Source organism: Monodon monoceros, unplaced genomic scaffold (assembly GCF_005190385.1).
Source record: "Monodon monoceros isolate NGI ecotype Baffin Bay Population unplaced genomic scaffold, NGI_Narwhal_1 Super_Scaffold_12, whole genome shotgun sequence".
NCBI classification, from domain to species: Eukaryota; Metazoa; Chordata; class Mammalia; order Artiodactyla; family Monodontidae; genus Monodon; species Monodon monoceros.
Genome location: NW_021703768.1, coordinates 134,854,786 through 134,872,300, shown reverse-complemented (window position 1 = coordinate 134,872,300; position 17,515 = coordinate 134,854,786). Strand labels below are relative to the sequence as shown.

The window sequence follows — 17,515 nt, the reverse complement described above, 5'->3', positions numbered from 1 at the left end:
TCTAAGAACTAGGTTGGGACGGAGGCAGTATTAATCAGCCAAGGGGGAAGAAAGAGACAGCTCAGTCCCTTGAGATTAAAAAGCCTCTGCAGTGTAGAATCCCTTTCTTATAAATAAAATTGCCCAAGATGCAATGAACCCAGTTCTTGCCTTCGGGGATTGTACAGTCTAGAGAGAGAGAAAAAGGGGACAAACATGGTGGAATATATTAAAACATAGCCTGGCTGGCATAAGAGTACGTGCACCCTAAATATTTCTTTTTATAAAGGTTTCCATCTCCTAGGAAGAGGCTGTCATTCCCTTTCACCTTCCTGGATGCAATAATTTGGCGTAAACCTTCCAATTCACCTTACCTATAAATCAGGTCTTAATCATCTCTTTCCATTTCATTTCAGTATGGCCCCTCTTCCAGGACAGAATCTGTGAGCAAAATGTATTTGGACAAGATTACTCCAGAGGCTCATATTATACCAAGGAAATGAATTCCCTCTCTCAAGCTCATAAAATGCAAAAATAAAATCAGCATTCGGGCCAAAGGGGGAGGAGACCAGGTACGCATACTGAAAAGCCTCCTTCTGCAGGAAGCAGAATTGATTTGCACTTTCCTCCACGCAGGCCTGGGTCCCGGGGCCTGCGGTCGTGCTCATCCTCTCACCTGGTGGGTGCCCGTACAGGATGGGCTGCAGGGCTCTGCAGCTTCTTGCTAATCTCCCATCTCCTTTCATAAGGAGCACAAACCGGCTCTCCACTGCCCCTCACTCCAGCCCACCTGGCGTCTTCCCTGGCTGCTTGCTAACCTGAGCGAGGGGGGCTCCAGGGAACTGAGCATTCTGCCCACGGCCCTGGAGTTTGAGGGAGAGGGAAAGTCAGGGGGATAAATCTTAGACAAACCACAGTGTCCAGTCAGCTCTGCCCTTCCCACACCCAGCACTCAAACAGGTGGGATGGAGTTAAGATGGCAGCAGGCAGTGCCTGGACGTAGTAGCGCAGAGTGGTGGGGGTGGGGTGCATCTGGCCCTGGGCTCAAGTCCCCACACCCTACTAACCAGTGATGTGCCCCTAGGCAATTCCTTAACCTCCTTCTGCCTCAGTTTCCTCACCTCTAAAACAAGCATGCTGGCAGTGCCATCACCTCCCAGGGATGCTGTGAGGGCTACCTGAGACCAGGCTCGGAGCACCCAGCACCCAGCAAGTATACAACAAACGTTAGTTGCTTTTGCTGTTTTTCTAAAGTCAGGCCAAAAAGAAGCAGTCCTAATGCCACCTCATCTTCCCTCCCCATGGAAATGAGGGCAGGTTTGGGACATGTACACAAGCCTTTCCATTCTAACTCATAAATCTATGTCCTCCCACCCACCAGCCCTCTCCTGGGTACACTGCCAGTACACAGCAGTGACATTGCCCCCGAATTACAGCACCCAGAGCAACACTGCATTTCAGCAAACCATTGCATGGGTTTCCACTCAACCTTGTGGAACATTCTCCAGCAGTGGCTTGCCCTTTTCTCTGAAATCCCCCTTTTTTGCACTTTTGGGGTCCTTAGAGGCTAACCAGACCAGTGGTTCTCTAACTTGTTTGAGCCAGGATCCCTTTGTTCAAATGGAAATCTTAAATGAATTTCCAACATACAAGGGGACTGGGGAGGATGGGTACCAAAGGGGCTTTAATTGTGTCTACAATGTTCTAATTCCTTACCAGAAGGATATATTAGTAGATTTCCTGCATAATTAAAAATTAATTTTTTATAAAGTCCTACATGTAAAGCAAACAAAAGCAGAACTGCTCTGACTGAAGCTTCCCACCACTCAGTCCCACCTCCCTATTCACCATTGAGAGCCCTGGGGTGGCACCTCAACATCCCTAAACTCTGCAGAACACAGTTTGAGAACCTCTAGGTCACAGTAGTGGTACAGGTGAGAGATTGTGACAGTTTGGACTGGGAAAATGCTGGTAAGGGATGGAGATGAGAGGACTACTTTGAAACAAATGATGGAGAGAAATGACAGGGCCTAAGGGTTGGACATGAGTGCTAAGAGAGAAGAATCAAGGATGCAAGAATGAAGCCCATTCATTCATTCGCTCATCAGGTCGTTATTAGTATCTTCCACAGTACATGGTCCAAGACTGAGCTAGACACAGAATGTTGCCTCAGCATAAACAAACAGTCCTTACTTACATGGAACTGAGAGGTTTCTGACTTGATCAATTTGGTCACTGGTGGTACCATTCACTGAGAGGGGAGGAGGAGGATTGAGTGGGGAAGGAACAAAGATTAGGGAATAAAGATGATGAGTTCCACGTTCCATCTGTGGACATATATATGGGACAACCAATTGGAGCATCCAATAAACTTTGGATATATGGATCTGGAGCCTGTAAGTGAAATTTGGACTGGAGATAGGGAGCTGGGAATCACCAGCATGTAATAGAAAAAAATTAGCTTCAGTCATTCAGAAAACAATGCCTATGAGGAGATGGGTTACAATTGAGAAACGGGGATTTGTTTTCAAAAGCTTTCACCTCCAGCTTTTTTGCCTTGGGACCAACCCTGAATGAGAGACTAACTGAAAGCTAGGACTGTCTTCTTTGTCAGTTTATGCTGGCTGAGCCCAGCGCCAAGAAGCCCAGGGGTGCTCAATAAAGGTTAATTGAATGAAGGAATGACTCAAGAAGGCAAACAAATGAAACCCAGTGGGCAATTCTCTCTCAGATTCTTTGCTTTAAAATAGAGGAAATGTTTGCTCTCCACTTTTTTTAAAGTAGCTCAACTGCCCCAGAGTGCAGTCTCCCATGTATCTGAATGACTGAGTTTAATCCCAAATATTCGCTTAAATTAGTTGCTCACATTCAAAATGGAATCTCTCCTTAATGACTAACACTCCTTTCTTGGGAGAACTAAGACAGAGGAAGTTCAGTGTTTCCAAGGAGGCAGACATTTGATTCCACCAGGCTGGGGTGGTTGTGGAGGAATGGGTGGTAAGGAAACAAGATAGGGTACCCACGTGTGCACTTGACTATTTTTCATCTCTGGAATTTATATATGATGTACAGAGAGAAATTAATCAAAGGTAACCATTTCACATCCCATAAGAAATCTTTGTCATTGGAATCCAGAAGTGTGTGCAGTGGATAGGAATATGCTGGTGTCAGACTATAGAGGTTTTAACCCACCCCGCCATTTGCTAGCTGTGTGACCCAGGGCAAGTTACTTACCCACTCTACGCATCAATCCTCTCAGCTATAAATTGGAAGCAATAATAACGCCTTCTGCAAAGGGATGGGGTGAAGATAAAATGAGATAATGCATGTGAAGAGCTCAACGTTCTAAGTTCTCAATAAATGCTAACTATTGTACTAGTTTGTTAGGGCTGATGTAACAAAGTACCACAAACCAGGTGGCTTAAACAACATAAATTTACTGCCTCACAGTTCTAGAGGCTCAAAGTCCAAGATGAAGCTGTCGGCAAGATTGATTTCTTCTAGGGGCTGCAAGGGAGAATCTATTCCATGCCTCTCTCCTAGCTTTTGGTGGTTTGCTGGCAATCTTTGGCGTTCCTTGACTTCTGCTACCTCACCCCAATCTCTGCCTTAATCTCCACATGGTGTTCTCCCTGTGTTCCTGCCTGTGTCCAAATTTCCCCTTTTTGTAAGGACATATTGGATTAGGGGGACACCCGACTCCAGTATGACCTCACCTTAACTTAATTACATCTGCACTGACCCTATTTCTAAATAAGGTGACATTCCTGAGAGTATTAGAACTTCAACCTGTGAATTGGAGTGAGGGACAAAATGCAACCCATAACAGCTAGTATTACTACTGTTAACATTATTACTATGCTTAGTTCAGATTACCAAGTAAATACATCTATCTTTTTTTGAGTTTTTATTTTGAATTCATTTCAGACATAGAAAAAAATTGCAAAAATAGTATAAGAGTTGCCTTATAACTATGACCCAGCTTCTCCTAATGTTAGCATCATCCATAATCTTAGTACAAGTATTTAAACCAGGAAATTAACGGTGATACAAGACTATTAACTAATCCATAGATGTTATGCAAATTTTGCTAATTGTCCCACCGAGGTCCTTTTTCTGGCCCAGGATCTAAACCAGGATCCAACATGGCATATAATTTCATGTCCCCATCATCACCTCAAATACAAATTCCTTGGTCTTCCTTAATCATTCGTTATCAGTACATTTTTGAAGAGCAGCTATCAGTTATTTTGTAAAATGTCCCGCAGTTTGGGTTTGCCTGATATTTCCTCATGATTAAATGTGGATTCTTGGACTTCCCTGGTGGTCCAGTGGTTAAGACTCCACGCTTCCAATGCAGGGGGCATGGGTTCAATCCCTGCTTGGGGAACTAAGCTCCCATGTGTTGTGGGGCATGGTCAAAAAAAAAAAAAAAATGTGGATTCTGCATTTTTGCCAAGGATCCCACACAGTGATATTGTGCCTTCTCAGTGAATCACATCAGGTGGTCCTCAGAGTTGATGTACAGATCCTCAGGACTGGTGATGTTAACTTCGATCACCTGGTGTAGGTGGTGTCTCCCATGCTTCTCCACTGTGAAGGTTCTGTTTTTCCCTTGAGAATTAATATAGCTATCTTGTGGAGAGATACTCTGAGGCTGTGTTAATATCCTCTTTCTCATCATACTTTCACCCACTAATTTTAGCATACAGTGATGACATCGGCCTGCAGCAATAGTTTTGCCTAATGGTGATTTTCTATTTCCATCATTCTTTATATATTAATTTGAATTCTACAACAAAGAAGGCTTTCCCTTCTTCCTATATTTTTTTAAATAAATTTGAGGTTATCAGAGGCCATTGAGTTAACTTCCCAGGATCCCTAGAATCTGATTCTTGGGTCTACCCACTTCTGAGGTATTCAGTTGCATGCCTGCATAAAGAAAAAAAATCTCTTTTATTTTGCATTTCGACCTCATGATTTCAGTTCCCATTAATAAAATCTTTGAGGGAAGAGTGTGCTAAATGCTTTGTAGGGTGAAGAGGATGTTTAAATTATTCAAGAGAACTGCTTTCATACAATTTGGATGTACCCATTTACACATAAAAATTAATGCTAATTAGATATAATTTTCATCTATTCATTAAAAGAAATCCCAAAGCATTCCAGAAATCCTTAGTTAGCCTAATATCATTCTAGGTACTTGAAAACAAAATTGCTTTTCTTAAAAAAAGAAAAATCATGACTTTGTCTTTTATGAAAACATTTATTAGCACCAATGGTGGGGCCTGCTGGCTCCTCTTTCCAAGTATCCACATCCTTTCCTTCTCCTAATCAATCAGGCATTCATTCAACAACCACACACTGAGAACCTACTGTGTGCCAGCCTCTTCTCTAAGTGCTGGGACCAAAGTGGTGAATAAAAAGACCTGAACCCCTGCCCTACAGAGCTTCCAGTTTCATGGGGGAGATCAACTACAAACAAAATAACAAATCCTGTAAGTGGTGGCTGCTTCAAAGAAACATGAAGCCAAGAGGGAAGAGAGAATAACAGGGGCAAGGGAACCTCTATTCAGATGGTGTCAACGAACAGGATGACCTCTCAGATGAGGTAGAGGAGGTAAGACTTGACAGAGATGGAAAGAAGTGAGGGAGAAGCCCGGGGTAGGGGGATGGAGAACATTCCGGGAAAAGGAGCAGCAAGTAAGTGCCCCAGGTCTCAGTTCTGTCTTAGGAGCCATGATTGGGCCGCATTTGCTAGTGGGAGTGGTTGTTGTGTGTCCATCCCCAAACTGGTCCATTTTTGCTATATATAAAACAGTCTTCTTCTGCTAAGTCTTAAGCTTTTTGTGCCTTCCAATTTACCCCCCACTTAATTTTTTTAACATGTAGTTTTGAATATCTTTCCTCATCTGGAAGAATACTTTATATAACTAGATAGATAGATAGACAGATAGATATTAATATATATATACACACACACATAGAGAGAGGTCCTTTTTTTGTTGATTGACAACCGACAGCTTTTAAGCCTCGCCTCTCCCTCTTATCTCTGCCCCACACGCACACCTGGGCACGCTGGTAAGAGAGGCTGAGTGCTCCCTCCTTTGGTACAACATTGGAACCAAATTTAAGTGAAGGTTCACAGTGCGCACGTGTGTGCGTGCGCACACACACACACACACACAGCCTTGAACTGTTCAATGTTACAGGCACTGACCACACGTGGCTACTGAGCACTTGGAATGTGGTGAGATATACTATACATGCAAAATACACACTAGGCTTCAAATATGGTACGAAAGAATGTAAAATATCCCATTAATTTTAATGTTGATCATCTGTTGATATATTTTGTATATATTAAGTTAAAGTACTATTTAAATTCATTTCACCTGTTTCTTTTAACCTTTTTTAATGTTGTACTAGAAATTTTAAAATTACAAGCACAGCTCATATTTCTAGTTCATCTTCTCTTTTTGTTGGACAGCACTAATATATACTAAAGTGATAACAGTGGGTATATCTTAGTATGTTTTTTTTTAAAATATCCTTCTTTCGACTTCTCTGTATTTTTCAAACATGTATTTAAAAATTAAAAGACACTTTCATGCAGTTGTTATCAGTGGAGTTAAAGGGGGCCGCTTAGGGGCTTGGAGGAGGAGTGATTACCCTGCTCAAAAAGTCCAGAAAGTAAAATATTTTCCAATTAGCCATAATCTAAAACTGAAGTCCATCCTCTGTCCACACAAGCTCTGTGAGGGACAGGCAGCCTCTCCATAAGCCTTGGAGGACATGACTTTCTAATGGTGATTCTAGAGTCTGCAAATGCATTGATGTGCCCTGGCCTATAAGCCCTGGGTCCTTAGAGGCAGAACCTGCTAGCGCTAATATCATAGGAAATGTGAGGCATGGCTGTCCCACTTCCCTGTGTGCATCCCTGGTGTGGCCATTTGTGCTTGATCCAGTCCATGGTCAACTCCATACAAGCCTTCAGTATTCAGATCCTTGTTCACAAACCACGAGGACCAAGCTTGGGATGCTGTCTAGGCACAGACCATCCTGCTTTGCAAGGTAATGTTTTGGAACAAACAGTGCAGACTTAATCATGCAAAAATGTTATTGTATTGAAGAGGTCAGACTTCAAAACATGCTTGCCTGGCCCAGCAACTGAATTATATTGCTACCAACTCTCACCCCAGCCACTTGTACTTAGACAGCCTGCTCTTTGTACCAGAATAATGGATAATAAGAGAAGATGGAGCAGGGGAAAAAAGTGTAACCAAGCAGGACCCTATGGGGCCTTCCCCCATATCCTCTGCTTTAGCTCCTCTCTGAAGTACTTAGATAACAGTATCTGATGCACATTTTAAATCGCTAGGTGGCATTTAGGGGGCTCAAAGAAGCTCTGGTCCTTTATGTCTCAGTGCAGAAAGAATTCAGTGAGGGGCAAAGTGATAGATAAGAAGTGATTTATTAGAATAGGATGCTTTTGGGATCCCCTGGTGATGCAGTGGTTAAGAATCCGCCTGCCAATGCAGGGGACACGGGTTCGAGCCCTGGTCCGGGGAGATCCCACATGCCGTGGAACAACTAAGCCCGTGTGCCACAACTACTTAAACCCACATGCCTAGAGCCCGTGCTCTGCAACAAGAGAAGCCACTGCAATGAGAAGCCTGCACACCGCAACGAAGAGTAGCCCCCACTTGCCACAACTAGAGAAAGCCCACGCGCAGCAATGAAAACCCAACTCAGCCAAAAAAATAAATAAATAGAATAGGACACCTTTTACAAGTGGGAGGGTGAGAGGGTGCCATGCCCTGAGAACTTAGTGGGCTACAGTTTTATAATCAAAGGAAAAGTAGGGAGAAGGCCACCTTCTTCCTCATTCTTGGGTAGATGTCACGCTTCCATCATCAGCTCCTCCTCCACGTCAGGCAGGGGAGTTTTCTTGTCCTTACATGGTCAAGCTGGGACTGTCATGGCACAATTGAAATAAGCAAAAAGGCAACAACATACGTTAAAAATGGCAAGTCATCTCAGGTTTTAGTATATTGTCACCTTTTCCTTATATATTTTTTTGGTGTGTGCAGAGGAGCATGTTCTAGGAATCGTTAACTTACTACCTCACTGGGCAGGATGTGGGTCTCATGCCACCACTGTTTTATTCTTTTGGGGCATGTCTCATGCTTCTGTTGTATGGTTTTGTTGCTAAGCAAGACTGCTTGGTTTTGTGGTTAAGCTTTCTTCAGTAATCATTAATTTACAGGGGTCTCCCATACTTTTTTCTTTAATTACAATCCCTTAGTGGGATTAACTATTTAATCACCTACTTTGTCCCTTTACTCTGTCCCTATCATATTCACTGAGTTGTTTTATAGATGTTAAAACCCCACCAAATGAAAGAAATTAACTACTTGATGACCATGTAGCCCCCAGACCTACTGGAGCCTAAGGATTGATAATGTTAACCCCAGTGACACCACCCTGTTACCTCACCATCAACTAGTCAGAGAATTGTGTACAAGCTGATCACATACCCTGGGACACCCCTCCCTCACCCTGCCTTTAAAAATGCTTTGCTGAAACCCATGGAGGAGTTTAGATCACTAGCTGCCCTGGACTCCTTGCTTGGCACCCTGCAATAAACACAGCACTTTCCTTCACACAACCTGGTGTCAGTAGATTGGCTTTACTGAGCAGGCAAGCAGACCTAAATCTGGTTCAGTAATAAAACAAAATGGATTTAACTGGATCATGACATGAAAACTACAAATGTTGTATCACTTGTCAGAAAAATTCACTATTGCCTTCAAATGCTTTTGGTTTGTATATTTTCTGTACATAAATAAATTCTGAAAATTAAATCTGAATAATTTCAATTTTGTAAATTTTTAAAAATAAATCTATTTGTTTTATTTGTTTATTACTTTTGGCTGTGTTGGGTCTTCGTTGCTGCACGCGGGCTTTCTCTAGTTGCGGTGAGCGGGGGCTACTCTTCGTTGCGGTGCGCGGGCTTCTCATTGCAGTGGCTTCTCTTGTTGTGGAGCATGGGCTCTAGGCGCACGGGCTTCAGTAGTTGTGGCTCGCGAGCTCTAAAGTGCAGCCTCAGTAGTTGTGGTGCATGGGCTTAGTTGCTCCATGGCCTGTGGGATCTTCCCGGACCAGGGCTCGAACCCGTGTTCCCTGCATTGGCAGGCGGATTCTTAACCACTGCGCTACCAGGGAAGCCCCAATTTTGTAAATTTTGAAACTGAAACCGAGCAGGACCCTGTGGGACCCTCTCAGGTACAAATCCTTTGTGTGTCCTCCATTTCTCGTTTGTAGGAAATAGGCTTCATTCAGCCTCCTAGACTTTCCCTTAGTTCCAAAGAGCAGATTCAAACAGTTGCTAATCGGGAAAGTGAGGGAATGCAGAAACAAAGGAGGAGCAATCAAGAAACAGTAGTGCAGCTATTAAAGCAGGGTCCTGGTTCCTCCTCAAGGGATATACATAACAGTATCTTTGAATTCTTCTGCAGTAACTAAGGCCTCCACCCAGGTGCAAGATGGTAACTATACATGCTGAGACTCCAGACTGGTTGAAACCAGAAAGCTGATGATTGACAATCCTGTAACACCCCCTATTACTTCACCACCAACCAATCAGAAAACAGTTACACACCCTCCAGCCCTCACCCCAAATTTTGCCTATAAAATCTTCTCCCTGAAAACCACTGGGGAATTTGGATTTTTTGAGTGTGAGCCACTGGTTCTCCTTGCTTGGCCATGCAATAAACCTTTTGTAACAGGGAAGAGCAAATTCTGACTCCGTGTTGGTTCTGTTTCTTTTACTTTAACCTTTGCTTTTCGTTGCTTTTGTTATTATAATCACTGTCTATAGCCATAAGCATACATAATGGCCTGCCACAGGGAACCCTGTCCCTCTGCCTGACTGTTAGACTAAAAGGCCTTTGTTCAGCTCACAGAGAGACATTCTGACCCTGCCCATCTGCGAATGGCTGCAGAAAAGAAGAAATGAATACATCCCCTCCCCAATGAGGGCCAAGTGAGGAGATATTTTGCAAGATAAATGGCCTTTTTACTTTACTTCCTCACCTCCTCCCCCTCTCTGTTCTATAAAAGAAACGGGCATCCAGACCCCAGTAAGATGGTTTTTTGGGTACACTAGTCCACCATCTTCTCGGTCTGCCGGCTTTCTGAATAAAGTCGCTATTCCTCGCCTCAACACCACGTCTCCCAATTTATTGGTCTGTCGTGTGGTGACCAGAGTGAACTTGGACTCAGTAACACTTTCTCTGCCCCAAACTGTGGCATTTCAGTTTGTCTGGCCTCACTGCATGTCAGGCACACAAACTAGTGTTCGGTAATAAAACTTCATTGGGTAAGAGAAATACTGAGTACTGACCCCCAAAAGGCTAATATATACCAATAAGGAAATTGTGAGTTTACATTCAGCCCTAGATCTACAGAAAGGAAAACATTTCACTTTTAAATAATGAAAAAGTTATTCAAATACATAGAAACAAACTCTCATATTAGGCTTCACTTTTCTAACTCTATAAACTGAAGCTACTACAATTTAAATATCAAGGTTTTTTTTAACAGCTATAGTGAGTACAATTTACACACTATGTAACTGACCACTTAAAGCATACAATTCAATGGCTTTTAGTATATTCAGAGTTATGCATCCATCACCATAATCAATTTTAGAATATTTCCAATACTCCAAAAAGAAACCCAGCACCGCTTAGCCATCATCCCCAATCCCAACATTTCTCTCCTCCCCTGGCAGCCCTAGGCTACTATTAATCTACATTCTGCCTCTGTGGGTTTGCTTATTCCATTTCATATAAATGGAATTATATGATAAGCAGTCTTTGTGACTTCCTTCTTTTCCTTAGCATAATGTCTTCAAGGTTCAAACGTGTTATAGCATGTATCAGTATGGATTCTTTTTATTGCATTGCATTGATATGCCACATTATATTTATCTATTCATCAGCTGATGGACATTTGGGTTGTTTCCACTTTTTGGCTATTTATGAGTAATGCTGCTATGAATATTCATGTACCTAATTTTAAACTTAAGTAATTCTTGCTTTAGGGCTTAGATGCATCCAAGGAAAGTGAGTATTACACAATATTTGCTTTATCAGGGATTGCCACTCATAAATCATCTTTTCCCAAGGAAAATATTCCCTAACAGCCTGATTTAAAGGCATCAAGAAAGTCCCTCCGAAAACTGTTTCATCCTTTAACAGATTCAAACACACACATATTTATTGCATGGCTACCGGATGCAACTTACCGTTTATGATGGATTGATAAATTTGAAATATTAAACATTTTTTTTCCCTGTATTTCTTTGCACTTCTTGCTCTTCTCCCTCATTCAGGCATTCATTGCCTTGGGGAATGGATACCTCAGAGAAGAGCAGAGAACAAAGTAATTGGCTTTGGGCTTTTGAATCTCAAAAGCCATGCAACAAATTTGGGAACATAGGTGATGAATTAGATCAAAGCTTCCTCCCAAGAAGATTAGGTTCTTTGGAATTGAGGAAGAGGGAGCGTATGAGGAAAAATGAGCCCAGGAGGGGAACATGGAGAATTATCCATGAAGGTTCATGAGATCAGAGAGCAAAGTGAAGGCATGCCTCACTTCTTAGGTAGTGCCCACTAGAGGTACCATGATCTCAGAGAAGAAATGTCCACGTGGTGTGCCTAGGCAGAGAGAATCTAGACAGCCTCCCAGAGGCTCAGCTTCCTCTTCTGTGAAGGGAGAAGGCTGAAATTATGAAGTCTGCTGAGAGTGGCTCTGGGATAGCACAGGGTTTCAGCTTCACAGAGTGATTCAAGGCTGAGGAAACACACGAATTCTGTGCATTCAGCAGAAATACGGAGCATAACAAGGAACATCCCTGGACCTGACTTGGAACAAGGGTTGAGGTGGCAATGACCCATGTGGACCAGTGACCAAGGTCCAGAGTAGATTTCAGAGACTTTAGCAGATACCAGTGTGGCTAAGTGACAACCAAAGACCAGACCCCTCCCCATCTTAATCTCATGCCCCAGGAATGTTGTCAAAATCCTCATTCCCTGGATCACAAGATTTTATCCCTTTTCTGGAGATGGCCTTATCTGTTTTCTCTGGCCGCTCCAAATTTTGCTACCTTCATGTCCTTGCATCTGACCTCACCTTGAGAGGGAAAGGGAGGGAGAAGGGTGCAACCATTAAAAGAATGACAGAGCTATTGAGAAAAACAGGATACAGCAAAAAATGGTTAGAACCAACTAGGCCCAAGATGGCAGAAGATGTGACTTCCAGTAGCTTTTGAGCCTCATTATATGCTCATTGTAATACATTAGCATGCTAAATAACACACCCACCAGAGTCATGACAGTTCTGAGGCTGACCATAAAAGGCAAAAAAGTGGGCAGTGGCCCAATTATTTGAGGGAAGGGGTGGAAATCCCCACCCCTTCCCTCAAATAATTAGGATATTCCTCCCTCTCGTTAGCATATGAAATTACCCAGCTCATAAAAACTAACAACCCCATATCCCAGGGCTGCTCTCGCCTTCTCAGACAGACCACATTCTGCCTATGGAATGTGTATCTCTCTAAATAAACTTGCTTCCACTTTGCTTTGGCTTGCTCTTGAATTCTTTCCTGGGCAAAGCCAAGGACCCTCACATGGCACCCATTCTAGGGACACCCAAGACCAGGGACATGACCGTTCTCTTGCTCCCCTTGTCCTGCAACATACTCACCCTCCTCCCTACTATATTAGGTCCTCCTATAACACACACCCCATACTTGGAATTATTTGTTTAATGCCTGTAATCTTTAATTGACTATAAGGACCATGAGGAAAGGTAGCATATCTGTCTTATTTACTCAGCACTTAGCACAATGTCTGATATGATACATAACAAGCTGTCAATTAATGGTTGAATAACTTTTTCCTACAGGAACACACAAATGTACAGAATATACATAGAAGGCTGTTGATTGCAGCACTGTTGGTAACAATATAGTTTCAAACTAAATGTCCATCAATAGGGAAGGAATGAAGTAAATTAGAGTAATTAGAGTTCCTCTGTAATATGGAATAATTTGCCTAAGCAAAAATAATCAGAAAGAAAAAAAAACCTTAAAATTTATTTCAAAGTCAAGTTAGATATTATTCCTGAATTTTGTACTGCCTTAGATAATCAATGCCATCACCATCCTCCCCATATCACATAGACAACTGACTTGACGCTCTCCTTTGAAAAACACAAGTTCAAAACTTGAAATTCTGTATACTCTCATGAGTTCTTACAAGGGTCCCCATGATTTAGGAAGATTGTAAGCATTTATCAGGATAGCCATTGGTTATCACCAATGATTGTCACCATCATCATCACTGACATTTACTGAATGCTTACTATGTGTCAGGCACCCATGCAAACACTTGCTATATGTTATCTCATTTTGAATCCACATAACCACCCTTATTTTTATACCACTTTACAGATTAGGCTCAGGGACTGTGGCAGAGAGACCATAAAATAACTCAATGATTCTACCTCCTGGTGTTCACACATTTGTGTAATCTCCTCCCCTGAGTGTGGGAGGGACCTGTCACTTGGCTCTAACAGAACATGGCAAATGTGGTGGGGTGTCACTGCCGTGATTACCTCATGTCACATAAGACAAGTCTGTTTTAGCAGGCTGCACTCAGAGACTCTCCCTGCAGGTTTGATGAGGTAAGCAGCCATATGGGAGAAGCTCATGTGGCAAAGAATTTCAGAAAGCCTCTAGAACCTGAGGGCAGTTGACAAGCACCAAAAAGTGGGGGACTTCAGTCATATATTCAGTCATACAGCCTCAAGGAAATGAATTCTGACAACAACCTGAATGAATTTGGAAGCAGATTCTTCCCCAGTACAGCTTCCAAATAAAATCCAGCCTGGCAGATACCTTGTGGCAGCTTCGTGAGACCCTGAACAGAGAGGATCCAACTAAGCCACGCTCAGACTCCTAACATCATGAGGGACTAAACGTGTGTGGTTTTAAGCCACTAAGTTTGCAGTAATTTGTTATGCAGCAATAGGAAATAAATACAGAGAGGTTAAGTTTCTTACCTTAGACCCCACATAAGTTGTGGGACTGGATATCCTACTTGGGTCTGTCGACTCCCATGTTCGTCAGGGCCAAGCCCTGCCCCGCTCCATCTACGTGGTGCTTTCAAGATTGTTTCAGATCCAAGAACGGGGATCATCAGAAAATCTACAAACAACAAATGCTAGAGAGGGTGTGGAGAAAAGGGAACCCTCTTGCACTGTTGGTGGGAATGTAAATTGATACAGCTACTATGGAGAACAGTATGGAGGTTCCTTAAAAAACTACAAATAGAACTACCATACATACGACCCAGCAACCCCACAACTGGGCATATAACCTGAGAAAACCATAATTCAAAAAGAGTCATGTACCATAATGTTCATTGCAGCTCTATTTACAATAGCCCGGACATGGAAGCAACCTAAGTGTCCAGCGACAGATGAATAGATAAAGAAGATGTGGCACATATATACAATGGAATATTACTCAGCCATAAAAAGAAACGAAATTGAGTTATTTGTAGTAAGGTGGATGAACCTAGAGTCTGTCATACAGAGTGAAGTAAGTAAGAAAGAGAAAAATAAATACCGTATGCTAACACATATATATGGAATTTTAAAAAAAAAGGCTCTGATGAACCTAGGGGCAGGACAGGAATAAAGATGCAGATGAAGAGAATGGACTTGAGAACACGAGGAGGGGGAAGGGTAAGCTGGGATGAAGTGAGAGAGTGGCATGGACATATATACACTACCAAATGTAAAACAGATAGCTAGTGGGAAGCAGCCACATAGCACAGGGAGATCAGCTCAGTGCTTTCTGACCACCTAGAGGGGTGGGATAGGGAGGGTGGGAGGGAGATGCCAGAGGGAGGGGATATGGGGATATATGTATACATATAGCTGATTCACTTTGTTATACAGCAGAAACTAACACACCATTGTAAAGCATTTATACTCCAATAAAGATGTTAAAAAAAAAAAGTTGTATCACCTTTGGACATCATCTAGAAGTCATTCTTCTTCACCATTTGAATAAAGGTCACCTTTGTCTTCCATGAGAAAATAAAAATATAATATTTAAAATAAATAAATAAATAAAATAGATAACCAACACGGGGGGAAAAAAAGATTGTTTCAGATCCAAGCTTGCACTCCAAAACATGACTCAGCTGAGTTCCTCTAATCACTCAGACCAAAGGACCTTCCCTGTCTTGGATCACCTAGCAGACCTCACTACCTTCTCATGCAGGCTACAGCTGCGTGATGGAGCAATGATAATACGGGCCCATCTTGACCCCTGTTTGATAAGTGTCAGTGATTAGTGGCCCTGGAGGGACTTCCTAGAGACATGGGCTCCCATGCACATTCCCTTGGTCCCACAGTGGGGCTGGATGTGGGGATGCTTAGTTAGTTACTCAGTGAACTGGACGGCAGCAGGCATACTGTAGCACTTGGCTTTTGATGATTTGCTGCTCAGTGGCATTAGTATGATACCTATCAGTGTCCTCCTAATCAGAACAATCACCTAGTCTTGAGCTCCCAGAATTCCCTAAGAATATCAATTTATGAGAAAGGATTATGGCATTTAGATATGGTGCTGTGCACTTCTATTATTGTCTGGTGAAAGCATTTGTAAACTACATCAATCAGGTTACTACTACACTAAACAATGTACCCAAGAAACAAATGAAACTCTCTCGTATATCATGAGCCATAAAACTATAGTAGTTCAACCATCCAACATCACATCAGTAACTAGAACTTACAAATTTCTTCTTTACACTAAGCTTTCATGAAAATATTTTCCTTATTTCAATGTATCCTCCTATAAAGGTAGATGGAAAAAATCAATATGCAGGGATGCAAAAAGAAAAGGGAAATAATACATATCTTGTATTGTCATGAGTCTTGTTACAGGTGGAAGCATTTAAAGAAGCAAATGTTTAAAATAATGACATTATGTAAGTGCATAGTTTATAGCTTGTTTACACATTCATTAGTTTAACTCACATTTGTCATATATCCACCAAGTTCAGAGGCCTACTATGTACCTGGAAAGAATTCAAAAGAAAAAGAAATATGGTCTCTGCTTCCAGAGGCTTTCTAACTATATGGATCTGAAAATAACCACATGGGCTAATTCAAGCACAGAGAGCCACAGAGGCATATCTTGCCATTCTTTTACATGTATTTCACCAGTACACATGAACATAGAGAAAAGCTTGGAAGTACATCACAATGTTAATCGTGGCTATCTTTAGGTGGTGAGATTTTATGTAATCTTTAAAAATTACATTTATTTCCTAAATAAAATAGCCCTTAAAAATAAAAATAATCATGCATAGCTATTAAAGATCTTTTAAACCACTAGGTCTAGGGAATTCCCTGGTGGTCCAGTGGTTAGGACTCAGCGCTTTCACTGCCGTGGTTCAATCCCTGGTCTGGGAACTAAGATCCGACAAGCCTCGAGGCCAAAAAAAAAAAAAAAATTAACCACTAGGTCTAACGTTAACTAAACAAATCCTCCAAAACAATGATGCATATCCATTCCTCTCTGAGCAAAAAACCATTTAGGGGAAAAGAAAGAATATTAACAGTCTCATATTCTTTTTTTAAAAAAATATGTCTTGGGAATTCCCTGGAGGTCCAGTGGTTAGGACTTCACACTCTCACTGCCAAGGGGAAAAATAACAAAAAAACAAAACCAAAAAAGTAGACCAAAAAAATGTCTTTTAAAGTTGAGTGATACATACAATAGTGCTTAAGTGTTCCTTCATTAATCCCCTCAGTAGAGGGTAATAAGTTCAGGCTTATTTTTTGTTTTTGCTTTGACTAAAACGTCAAAAAACTTTATAGAAGTGCATGTTCTGAAAGATCTGATTGTAACGCAGCACCTTTGAATCAGTTTGCAGGAGATGAGCCCCCAGAAGGCTGGAGGAAGGGGTTCAAGGGATTGGGAGTTAAGGAAATATCTGGCAGAAGTCAGCCACAGATTTAAGGCAAACACTGTAACCCCATTACATACTGGGAAGAAGTGGCAGTATATTGAGCACGAAAGCAAAATACTCTATAAATGATTTTCTTGGCTGCCTGTGTATTAAATGGCTAGAAGGGGATGTTCTCACTGCGACTCCCCAGAGAAACAGAAGGGGCGGGCCCTCTGATCTATCTTCCTGAGCACTCTCCTGACACTGTCAAAGGCCACTCACACTCATGCTGGACACTCCATCCTGGGTCCACTTCTGGACAGCACAGAGGGCTTTTTCACTGTGGGTGGCGGGTGAAGTGAGAAAGGCTCTTTATATGTTGACTTTGATATGTGAGTTCTCTATTCTTCAAATGAAATCTCTTAGCAAGTGGTGAAGCCCAAAGGGCTGAGTTTGCTATACACCTCATTTTGAATCCACATAACCACCCTGTG

General features: G+C 42.1%; 1 long non-coding RNA gene across 1 annotated transcript; it reads right to left on the bottom strand.

The window, feature by feature from the left end:
• Nucleotides 1–257: 257 nt before the first annotated feature.
• LOC114892934 lies at nucleotides 258–17,445 on the bottom strand. The gene is made up of 6 exons (XR_003792795.1): nucleotides 15,086–17,445; nucleotides 14,113–14,257; nucleotides 11,294–11,407; nucleotides 7,857–7,955; nucleotides 3,214–3,267; nucleotides 258–420 (listed from the first exon to the last, which is right to left on the bottom strand). It is a non-coding gene; the product is annotated as an uncharacterized LOC114892934 (long non-coding RNA).
• Between the last annotated feature and the right edge of the window lie 70 nt (nucleotides 17,446–17,515).